Source organism: Falco peregrinus, chromosome 1 (genome assembly GCF_023634155.1).
Source record: "Falco peregrinus isolate bFalPer1 chromosome 1, bFalPer1.pri, whole genome shotgun sequence".
In the NCBI taxonomy this organism is placed as follows: Eukaryota; Metazoa; Chordata; class Aves; order Falconiformes; family Falconidae; genus Falco; species Falco peregrinus.
The window spans coordinates 85,951,446-85,964,197 of record NC_073721.1 but is presented as its reverse complement, the minus strand read 5'-3'; the positions used below and the strand labels follow the sequence as shown (position 1 = coordinate 85,964,197).

Sequence of the window (12,752 nt, the reverse complement as noted above, 5' to 3'; positions counted from 1 at the left end):
CGGAGCCAGTTTCTCCTGTTCAGTGATGTTTTCCTGGGGAATGGAGTGGTTGTACCTTGTTTCCATGTTCAGGAATCCTAACTATTTATTTGAAGCAGCCATTACCTTTCATCCTTGGTGTTTCCTAAAGGCTTTTAGGTATCTTTTTGTGACGTTTTTCCTCTGACTGCTTTCTGATGCTTAAAAAAACCAGAGCTCCTCTGTAGACTCCAAATCTACTATGCAACCACTCTGTGTGCCTTCTCTGTCACTTTAGTCAGGATCTTTTCCTTAGTTGTTCATCTTGCAATACACTCCATGCTTTATCTGGGCTTGACAGGCTTTCCTTTTTTACCTTTTTATTGGGAAATCAATATGTAATCCAGACCTAGATTTTGCTGTGTTGTAGTTTTGTCTAATGCTTTAAGGAGTTGATCTTCCACACACCAATCCTGAAAAATAAGTACAGCTATTATAAAAATGCACAAATTATTCTGTTAATCTACAAGGAAAAGAAAGAATTTTCGTAACTGTATTTACAGTTGCTCCTTTTTGTCATTCAGAAAGAACTCCAGAGTTCTGTTTCAGTTGGGAGCTTTGTAGTAATGGAAAAACATAATTCCTTATATGATCCAGCAACCAGTTCCTTTCAGTAGTAATATGAATGCAAATTAAGACCATGCACAGGGTTATTAAGACCAACCTAAGAATGTAAAATGCTATTATTTTTAACTCCTTTTTATTGCTAAGAGTGCTGTTATTCTCATACCTTGTTTAGCATCACAGCGGTACTCACTTTTTGATTCACTTTACCTGCTTACAAATAGAGCAAAACCAGTTTTCTTTTGAACACAGGTAGTGTTTTATACAGCACAGTATTGAGATATGGGGGTTTTGAATATGAAGTATGCCTAGAATTTTAATAGGGTTCAATTTTCATTAAATCTGTTCTAGATGAAATATAATGTGATGTATTCTTTCATGATTTTGCATCCTAAATCAAGAGTTAGTCATGTTGAAATCTGAAACTTTGAATCTTCTGTCAAATGTGACAGTATATAAATAGATTCAACTAGTAGTTTGGCAAATATTAGAAGTGCTTCTAGATTAAGAACTTTGAGGCTGAGAGTGGCAGTTGAATTAGCCAGATTCAATGAGGTTAAGGAAGCTGAAGGAACTTTCTTGTAAGTAATTTTGTAAAAAGAACTTTTTTCTCTGCCATTTATAACAGATCTATCAAGGGTAGCAAAGTTTAAACATTTATCAAAATTGCCACAGATCTGTGACCCATAGAAGAAGAGCTATCAGATCTTAATTGCAGTAGCTCTGTAATTTCAGAACTTCCCTTCCCTTGTTCACCTACTGTCTGACCTTTATGTTAGCTTCTAATTTCCTTCTGTAATTGACTCTTTCTAGTACAGGAAACTATGGCAGCAGACACATCTTCTTAATATGGTGGAAGACCCAAACAGTATCATCAAATGCCTAGCAAATTTACTTTTATCAATTTTGCAATCAAGCTTTTGGAAAAAAAGTAGTTTGAACAGTTTCAGATAGAAAAGGAATGAATTTCCCTAAATCTTGATGTTGTGGCTGTTTTGTTTTTAATACATAAACATCAATAAGGACTTAGAACACTATCTTCAAATTTGTGCTGAAGAAACTGTTTGGTTCAAGACTGGCTTATTTCAGTGACACATGCTAATGGAAGCAAAACCGAAGTTTATTCTGTTTTAAGGACAGCTGATCAATTGAGACAGGACCTAAAGAAAGGAGTTGGGTTAGCCTCTGATAGTACACTGAAAATGCTTGTGTATTCTCATCCAAAGTAAGGTTTCTATATCATACATGTTTCTGTAGCTTTTCTATATCACAATACCTCTCTATATTTTTTTTCTTGAAGAGATTTCTGTTTCAGCACTACCTTTCCCAGCTTTCCCTGCACGCCACTGTGTTTATTGACCGGCACAGGACAAAGTGATTTGTGGACCTACTCATGAATGCCCTTACCTTACCTGGTGATCAACAACACTGACAGTCAGTAACTGGAAACACAAAAATATGTAGACTTTACTTCCAGCTGAAATAGCCTGGAAGTAATGTTTAAATAAACCAAAGTATCAGTTAATAAGATAATGTCGGCAATTAGAATAACTGGTTTCCTAGAAATGACCTACTTTTACATACCTGGTAGCCACAAACTTAAAAAAATCAAGATAGTTAATTCTTGTCAAACTATAATCAAACAGGCCTACCTACAGTTTTACAGGACAGAGAAGAAAGTACGCTAGCAGGAAAAAAAAATGTTGTAACTTTTCACGTCCTATTCATGCCTGGGTTTAGGGGAACAAACCGCTAATACACTGTATTTGCTTTAGATATTGTACTGTCTTGTAGTCCATAAACATTTTCTGCTGGCCATGTCTTTTGTCACTTGTAATTAAAATGTTTAGGCCACCAGAGTGTAGAGGGCCAAGACTAGGTCTTTACTTGGGTGTTTGAATCGCAAAATCTATGTGTCTGTATATTCTATTCAGAATTCAAGAACAAAACCAATACTATTTATCATTACGAACTATTTATCAATATTGCTATATTTTTAATATAACATTTTGCTATATAATATTGCAAATACTATTTATCAATAGGAACTGAGTAGTCTGTATGACAAAAATTAATAAACCCAACCCCAGTAAAAAGTTTTTAGGAACTCACTCCTCTACAGCCACAGAGAGCTCATGGTGCACAAGGGGAATGGCACCAAGAATGCATGTGTGTAGGGAAAAGGACAGTGTAGTCCTGTGGCACCCACTAAGCACAGGACTCCTTACCTTGCCTTAGTTCTCTCTGTTTTGTTTTTTAAAAAATTAACTTACGACAGCAGAAAGAGCAGCCCTTTGCCTTGAGGAAAGAATGGATTGTTCTTCAGAGTTTAGAAGGCAGATATGTACTTTTGTATCTCTATCCCCGTCTTAAAGATAATTATCTTTATCCATGCCAGAAATAGCATAGGCCTCCCCATTCTTGTCTTTATTATCTTTTGTGCTTATGCTATATTTCACCACTTTGGGCCTGGATGGGGATATGTATCCATCTAGGAAAAGTCTACTTACCCTTCCCTGTCTGTATGATTTCCTTTCCTTTCAAGGGGTTATTCAAGACATCAGCTCATACCATCGTTGTTGAAAATCAGCTGTGGTTTAAAGAGCAACCATCTCTGGAGATCAAGTATCCATCATCAGTTTCATTCTTATCAACTAGATCACTTCAAGGTGCTCCTTGAACTATTAAGGTAAGCAAAAAATATGCATGTTTACATTATTTTCTAAAATTTCACAAGTCAGTGAACATTTCACACTCTTCCATGCCTGGCAAGATAGATTGACTGTCTCTGAGTATTTTAAAGAAAGACCGCATCCAAACAGGATGGAAAGAACCGAAGTGCAATCCACAGAATGAAAACTTAGACATCACTCTTTACGCCTATCAAAGAGTACAGGAACTTGTTAGGATTTAAAAAAAAAAAAAGCTGCGAATACCTACTGGACTAAAGCTGTTATACATAAGAAACTGGCACACAGTCTTCACTTTCCTTGGATCAAAACATTCCAACACTCCAGGAACACTGTGTACTAATCAGACCGTAGTAAGAATTTGCCAGAAATCAGTAACAATATCTACGTTTTGTTCATTATTTTTGGGGTGTTGTTGTTGGTATATTTCTATATTTAACAGTGCTAGTCTTTGATACCAACTTAATACAGGTAACCATCTAGCATTCTTGGAGTGTGGTCTAGGTATGCCACTTAGCAAAAGTACAGTGTGTATTCTAAGACTATACAGAATTAATCAATAACCTTCCTGAAACAAGTATCTTAGCCCTGGAGGTATCTGCCTGTTTTCATGAATTCAAGCGAGGCTACAGGATATGGCATAGACACCACATCTAGATTAAAAAGATGAAGTTGTGCAAGATGATTTAAATAGTAAGAGTATCCTATGAGTTTTAAGAAAGCACTAGGAAGCACCAGAAGTCACTTCAGTGAAATGGAAATGTGCATTCACGTGCAAAACTGTGAGTCAAGTGAGGTACAGCTGAAGGAACAGATTTGGTAAAAGATTAGATGGAAGGGGAAGGGAAGAAGTAATACACACCGAAAACAGAAATAGGATGCATGTTTTGTCTGATGTAATAGTGCCTCTTCGGACTGAGTGAGAGGTAGAAATGGTAATTAGATGTGGCTTGAGACATGCTGGGTAACCTGAGCAATGGAAACTAGCAGAAGAGATTAGTTTCCCCAGGGAACACACAGTGTGCATTGGTCTAGCTAGACAGCCTTGCTTCTGCACCTTGCTTGTAGTGCAGCTGCTCCCAGCTGTCAAAGAAAACTTTTTATGATAATCTCTAGGTATATTGCTATTATTACTTTACATATATTGAGGAAAGTATGAACTGACAACTTACTCCTTGGTTAAGGTTTCTTAAGCAGACAAAAGTTTCCTATTCAGCCTAAAAAGTGGTTTTGCTACTGCAACTGCTGTCCAGTCCAGAATTAGTATGTTGATAGAGATTTTAAATGGCATTTTCTCTGCATATAAAGAAAGTATTTGTCCCATCATATTATCTGAAGATAAGCACTGATCCAAATGTGGCGATATGTTTACCTTTTTCATAGTTATGCCCTGTAGCTTCATATACAGACTAAAAATTGAATCTATCCCTTTTTTAGGAATGAAAAGCCATTGATAGCTGAGGATTGGAGAGCAAATTGATCCAATACCCATGGAAGTTAGTGTTTTTAACCTTTTTATCTATAGTATGGAATGGTAATACAATACAATGCTATGGTTAAGGGGGAAAAGTAATATTAAACCACTAGTTTTAGTTAAATACTTAGCTAAAACAATGACAACTCATATCTAATTCCCTCAGTCATAGATCCTTTGTAAGGATTATTTTATTCCTGAAATCACCAGCATAATCGTCAGGGACTACTGTTACGATGGCAAACTGTGATAATTAAATTCCCATTCTATGAAGTCTAGAGAGGCCTTGCAGGAAACACACAGAGATGCTTGGTAGACAAAACAGCAAGAAAGGTCCTTGGCCAAGGGAGAACAGGTACAGAACTTCCAGTTCCATGACGGTCACTTCTTTTCTTCTACTGAGTGCTAAATTTCAGTGGAAGATTTTCTTAAACCCTCAACCTTTTGTTCTTCTCTTCATTAGCTCCTTAATAATTTTTAAGGCAAACTCCCTTAGGATTACAATGTCTGAACTCTTTTTAGATTAAGAGCTTTTGTTTAACTAAACTTTCCACTTTTCATTAAAACCACTTTGCTCATGTTAATTTAAACCAACCTTTGGAGTATAATAGTGATTACAACCTGATCTTCTGCTCTGCATACTGAACTGGGACACCTGCTCTAGTTCAGAGTGATATAAAGAACTTATACTTGATCAGTTTAAACATGATCTTAAGTCTTTTGAAAGGGGGAGAACTAAACATGCTGATTTGTAAGCACAACTTGCTAAACATTTTAGTCATTTCCATGAAATAACTGAGATATGCTCCAAAGAACTTGAATCAAATGTGAAACTGGTTGTAAAATCAGTGAGGTAGCACTGAAGGAAAATTTATTCTGTAAAAAAATGCAGTTGCCATACAAATATGTTAATTTCCTCTTTCAAGAAATTAACTGTTTTCTAGCTAATATTGTTTCCATGCAAAACAAAGCTGCGTAATCCTTGTGAAATATTTCTAGTCAGAAAAAAACATGTTTTATGTAACACACAGCTCAACTAATTATCTAGCTATACTAGAAAGTCCTCTTTCTAAACATGAAAAGAAGGTGAATGCCTTAAATACTGTAACTTGTGCTTTAACACAAAATCTTGCTCCTGTTTGTGTGCCAGCAAGTCTTATAATCCATGGCGAAGGGAGGTTGGGGGAAAAATCACACCAAAATTGTACCAGAGAAACCTATGATCAAGCCCTTATGCTGAACCAAATTACAGAATTGCCTTTTTTGTTTTAGCTGTGTGTTCAGACTCACCCTGGATATAATCAGACTCATCCCTAGTTGAGCTCTAGAGACTCTAAGTGGAAGAAAAATGTTCAGAGTGGAAGCTTGGTTTCATATACTTAATTTCAGAGCATGCAGAAAGACACTTGTCTTAGGGGTAAGCCTAGGACAGCAGGGTATTTCTTACTAGGACGGTATTCAAATAGCATACGTCATCAGCTGGTGGTGTAAGTCTAGTCAACGGAGCCACTGGCAATTCAGGTAAGTTAAGAATCCTGCCTACAATTCTGTATTTTTCTTTCCCCCCTGCCCTTCTGGAGGATCTGGAGCAATTACCTGCTTTGGAAATTAGAACAGGGAGGTGCAAGTCCCGTATCTTGCTGACAAACTGAACAGCCTTGAGCAAGCAGCCTGGAGAAGCCTCCAAAATGTGATGTACTGTGCTTGTCACTCTAATTAAATGCGAATGGTGTGGACACAAAGCACGAGGTTTCCAAGGCAGCAAAACTAGGAAAAACATGGCAAAATGAGCTGGGCTGCATTCTGCAAGTGGCAACATCAAGCCATTATATTTTGAGGGGAGGGAAATATTTCTGTGTTCTGCTCTGTATTCTTTGAAAGGAGTTTTTTTAAGGAAGAGATAGCAGAAGAAAACAAGATATTGACATAAAGGTCAGGAAGCAAAAGCAGTCTAAGGTGAATTGGCTACTTCCATTTCCCTCCAAGCTCCGTTTAAACAGTTAAGCAAGACCAAAAAAAACCCACCACCAAACAAACCTAGAATTCCCAAGCAGAAAAAAAAAACCCAAAACCTAAACACAAACCCACCAAACAAGCAAAAAAAACCCCAAACCCACAACCCCCCACCCCCCAAAAAAACCCACAACCCCACACCTTATCTACCACCTAGTGACTGTGTTGCTTTGGCTTAGGAGTGTAGTGCTAGATGCTACTGTAATAGAGACAACCCTTGCACTGTACTCACATGTACAATAGATACCAAATGCTGTACAGGTGTCAGAACTGGTTTTGTTCAGCAGTTTTCCAGCTGTCAAAGTTACTGAAGACTAGAAAGCCTGATCTACTTACTCTAGCAACTTAATACAGTTTCAAGTAACTTCCCCCTGCCATCCTCCCCCAGTTTATTGCAGTTGAATCATATACCTCAAAATCAGAACAGTTTAAGAATCATGATTTCTGAATGATGGGAACTGACCCTGTTGCTACACCTCTTGCCCTGGGTTTGGAGCAAGCATCTTACTGGAATTCTTCTAACAGTGCAAAATGCCTCTTAGGGGAATCCCATGTGACCCATTTAAAATGCCTAAATAGCAATTTTCAATTAAAAATTCTCTCTACCTCCTATTTACTAGCTGCATCTTCAAAGATAGCTTTGTATGCAACTAAATAATTCATCGATTTTTAGTATACAATAGAACTTTTAAAAATACAGAAGTGGTAGTATACTTTCTACCTAGACATTCAGAGTCTTCACTGGGACTTACCAGAAAGTGCAAATATAAATTAATCTATCACAGTCTTAAGTTCTAGTTGTTTCTTTAAATGCTAATTTTACAAAGGCTTTAATTCCCCATATGGAGGCACTAAGCACCAGCCCATTTTGTTCCTGGCAAAACTGGAGGAAAGCTTACTTCAAATTTCTAATTAAAATTCTTTCTTGCTGCCTAAGGAGCCCTGATGAGATTCCTCAGGGTAGTTGGATGGGTTTGTGATTGAATTACAACTGGCCCGATTGCGTGAATATTTCATTTAAATGTTGTGAACTGAAAACAGCAATTAATGACAACCTGAATAATAAAAAGCACTACTTTACCTTCAATCCTGTCTTCTCCCACAGTTGATTCAAATTAGATGCTTAGTCACTGGGAGAAAAAACAAAACACAAACCAACCCAGAAACAAAAAGCCAAGCAGGAGTCACTACGTGGGAAGAAGAGGTGACTGAAGTCAGAAACACTTTGCCTGGAGATGGTTGTGTATGCAACATCGTTGGAGAACTGCCCTCATGAAGTGTGGCCATGCTCCTGATCTGCCATTTATTCAATATCCTACATTACTTCTGTTTCTGTCCAATCTCACTTAAGGTAATTTCAGTCTATCTTCACATCTTTTATTTATCATTATCATTGCCTTTTTGGTTTTTTGTGGTGGGTTTTTTTGGTGTTTTTTTTTTGTTTTTTTTTTCACTAGAGAACCACGTTGCCTGTAGGTTCATTGGGGAACATATGCTAATCTGGTTAAAAATTCTGAATCATCAGATTGGCCAAACTCTTCCAGTCCTAGGCATGAGCTTTTGGTGAATTGCCCACACTTACAAGTGAACGTTTTAGCTAGGGTGATTAGGAGCAATCCATCTGTGTCTGATTCCCTGGCTGGATTATAGGTGTCTCCTAAAATACACAGTCATATGAGCTGCTACTTGGAGTGAAAATACAAGAGTCTGGGAAGTCTTAAAGTAAAACTAAATGCTGAGGGTTGATAAAGACATGCAGTTTCTTCTGATTGGTGCTGGAAATCCACAATTGATGACTTTGACAGGTTCTGTGTGCACCCTGCCTGCAGGGAGTCTGCTCCTTTTGGTTTTTGTAGCTTTGTCAAAGCCGTAAAATTAAAAGGCTCATGACAATTGGTCTAAATCTGGCCCAAGTTCTGCTGTTCCCAAACTGTTCTTAATAGTTGATGACTGATAGGACCTTGACAACTTGAAGAAAATAATTTTATTAATGATAACTTTATTGTTAATTATTAGTGATCCACAAGTTTAAATTGTCAACTTGATTGTCATAACAGCACAGTGACTAAATCAGGATAAGTTTTAGTAGGATTAAGGTGTTCCTATAATAGAGTTTTCAATGACTGTATCGATATCCCTAGATCAGAATAAAAACCTTCCTTGTGTTCCTACATCAGGAACAGGTCAAATGAAGCTAGCAGAGCTATACCGGGGAAACAAAAACAGAAACCAGAGCCAGTGAAAAAGACAGGAAATAAACCCACAACTTAATTAGTCTTCTGCAGCAGCCATGGTGATTTCCTACGTAAAAATGCAGTCAGCACAAAGCACTGCGTGAGGATCAATATTACAAGCCTCACATGCAAGGATATAGGCTTATTCTGGCAGCTGCAAACTGTTCTGGTGCTGTCACCTGTCAGCCACGGAAGAACGCCTTTCACTTTGTCTTAGTAGTGTACCATCTCACGGGCTGATTCTTCCACAGAAACATGACCCCCCCCCTACTTAATTTCAGTACTCCTCAAATTAATTTTCAGCTGGAAATACACCAAAATTGCACTTAATTATTTACTGATGCCATTCTGCTAGATTTTGGGGCTTCCTTCTTTGTGGCAAAATTCTGTAGATTACAGCAAATAGTCATAATCTATATTTATATATAATTATAGTAATATAATTTAGCAAATACAATTTGAAACATATTCTGCATATGACTTCCTAAATTTAGTGTTTTTTTCTTTTTCTACAGGATAAACGTCACAATTAGAGTGTTTATAAAGCATTTCCTCCCTTGTACAGTTTTTCCTTTGTTTTTGAGCTACTATCCTCACACTATTCTCAAATCTATTCTGCCTGAATTTCTCATTCTATTTTTAGTTCCAAATAAATCCAAATCTGAAAGCAAAACTCAGCTGAAAAAACATATGATTTGGATTTAAGAAAATCTCTTCACAAGAAACCTTATGGTTTGATGATGTTTTGGTGCAAGTCTGTGAGCTGATCTCGGTACTGCTGGGAGTAAACCACAAATTTAGTCTTAGATGCTGGAAAAAAACCCAAACCTGAATTGATAACCTGGAAACTGTAATTCAGACCAAAATCTCACACAAGTTGCTTCTATGTGTCAGTGGCCTAAGCAACATATTTCTAATCACCCTTCAATGGTAACTCTGATCTCAAAATTCCACCAATACTGAAAACAATCAGACTGGATTTGGATTCTAGACTACAGTCATCTGCAGAACAACCTTTAGGAAATGTTTAGACATGGATCCATTTTTATTTCAAACTGTTTGCATTTCTAAGAATATATCTGAGAATCAGTTTGGTTCAAGCCAGGCTTTGGCTTCTAGGGAAATGAGGCGGAAATACAGGCAGGAGTTTAATTGTTTTTTAATAAGGAAAATACTTGGCTTTAAATTCCTTCAAAAGTGCATGGGCACAAATTTTATGTCAAACTTGGTATTTGAGCTGTCTGCGATAATTAGTGGCTCAGTCTGAGTGAAGATTCAGTGTCAGATCATTGCCTCTGCATGCACTGATGTCAGTCAAAGTACCATCTTGACTGTACATTCAGATTATGTAATTTTTTTTGGTAAATGGGGTGATTTTTGGGGGTGTGTGCGTGCTGTTTTTTTTTTTTTAACTTCCAAGAATTACTGACTTTGTAAGAAATATTTTAATGGGACTAAGAGAAACATTGTATTAAGTCTGCATCTTTTTAAATATAGTTGCTCTAGACAAGATAATAAATTCCTCAATAAGAAAAGTGCCTCTTAAGAAGAGTTGTTGCTTTATTGACAAAGAATTTTATCTCCATGCCTCAGTGGAGATCATGGAGTAACACTGGTCAGTGAAGTTACGTGGGTTACAAGGAGTGGAGTAGGCAAGGTGGAAAATCTAGAGATACTTACCTTCCATTCCTGGAAATCACCCTGCCATCAATACCAAACTAAATTTTGCTAGCCTGTAGATGGGCTCATATGCAAAGAGGCAAAATTATTTTTCTGCCTACATGATGAAAAGCCTGGAAAATGCACACTCAGAAATTATGAAACACTCCTCAAAGTGCACCATACATTTTAGTTGTACTGCAGAACTGTTTTACTGAGTCCAAATCCCCCACCTCCACATTACGTTTTTGTTCCCTGTGGGATTAGATATGACCTTAAAAAACATGCTGAACAGCAGTGTAAGACTAAAACCTTATTTCTAGAGAAACTGGCTTAAAGATTTGCCAACTTTGTTTTTCATATGGAAAACATTTTTGTGAATCTTTTTATTTAAGCTATTTCAAAGAAGTTTCATTTTGGAAACACAGGAGAAACATTAAAAGCATCCTGTTTGACATTGTTGAGAGTAGAACATTTTGATTTTGGTCCAAAATAACATGTCTAAAACTAATTTTAAAACTTCTAGAAAATTCATAAGGGGTCAAATTAGGGTGACATATTTTCATTTTAAACCAAAATAATTTTGTCACCCAAAACCTCAGCTTTCCTACATGAATTTCACTTTATAGGAAACCTAAATTCCTCCTTTTGTTTGAAAATTTAAGAAAATTTATTCTTTAAAAGTCACAAACCCCACTAAACAGAAAGCCTGTAGTTCATTCCCATTTCTTATATAACAAAAGCTGCCGCATTTATGGCATTAGATTACCGTTTCAAAAGCCTACAACAACCACAAATTTAATATAAATCATCATTTTAATGATTACTCATCAGCAAATTCTGTAAAAGATACATTTTTTTAAACCTTCAAACTTCTCACATCATTCTAGGTATTAAATATTCTGATTATTTTATAGCTGAATTTAGAATTCTCAGAACTGCCAAATATGCAGACCCAGGATTACTCTAGAAAGTGTCTCCAGTTTTACATGACTGCATCCCTTTATCTAGACAGTTTAACTCTATTGCTGCCAGAAAAGAAAATTTGTTTGTCTGCATAGGCAGCCTGTAGGTTGCGGGTACAAAAAGAGTGCAAGATGTACAGCCTCCTCTGTCTTACATGCAGTGGGCTCACAGCTCATTAGAGTTTAGATTGTAGCATTTTTATTTGTAGAAATGAGTCAGAGCCAGCTGTATTTCCAGAGACTAGTTTGAAGTTCTAGTGCCAACTTAATCTGTCTTTTCACTGTAGAAATAGTAAAACTAGGCAAACTGAATGTAAAAATCACATAGTGATTATCATAACTTACAAAAGCAAGTTACATTAAGCTTTTGTTCACTTTTTATAAAGGGATACAAGAGTCGTCACTTAAGGAATGTGTGATGACTGACTTTTTTAAAATAAAAAACTAGTTAGGTTTTCACCCTATGTCAAATGCTGAGGTCTCAAGGCTGTAATGTAAACAAAGTTTCTATTTCATTATCACGTAGATTCACACAGGGACCCAACTATTTAAATACCCCTTTAAACACATAAACCCACAATTTAGATCCTCAACACCCCTGCTCAGCTTCCACCCTGGAGAGAACTGAACTTGTGTGGCACTTTGTGTTTTCCACTAGACAGGCACAGTACAGCACAGCCCGAGTCCTGGTGACGATCAAGGTGCCTGGTCATTTTCCACCCTAGGCATTTCTCTTCCTAACTTGAGAAATGATCCAATGATACGTTTGTGGTTCAAGTACTCCAGCTGCCTTTGACTTCCCAGGAAATACATGCTGTCTGGAATGTTCACCTTTTCTCCAGTATCTCCATCACTGAGGTACTCGCTCATCTGCATGATTTGGTGAACAGAACTGGCCACCTTTCTTAAAAGAGAAGGTACTAATCATTAGCCTGCAGCTTTTCTCCCTCTGTGGCCCAGCAGCTATGAAAGTCAGCATGTTTCACCTGTGTCCCATTCTTAAGACAATTTCTATTCATAACCTCTCCCTTACTAGCCCCTCCTCAAGGCACGCAGCCCTGTGCCAGTGTGCAAGGTCAATCCTTACTCTGGAGGCACCTGGGACAGTACCTAAAGTGGGGTGTCAGCAAGGACT

The 12,752-nt window shown here is 37.2% G+C and overlaps 1 long non-coding RNA gene across 2 annotated transcripts in view; it reads left to right on the top strand.

Moving 5' to 3' along the window:
* The window catches only part of LOC114013426 (uncharacterized), a 56,205-nt gene that overhangs the window by 28,027 nt on the left and 15,426 nt on the right, over positions 1–12,752 (top strand). For both annotated transcript variants that reach the window (XR_008745441.1, XR_008745440.1), the window contains exons 2-3: positions 3,128–3,271; positions 7,865–8,110. This is a non-coding gene — a long non-coding RNA (uncharacterized LOC114013426). The remainder of the gene's footprint in view (positions 1–3,127; positions 3,272–7,864; positions 8,111–12,752) is intronic.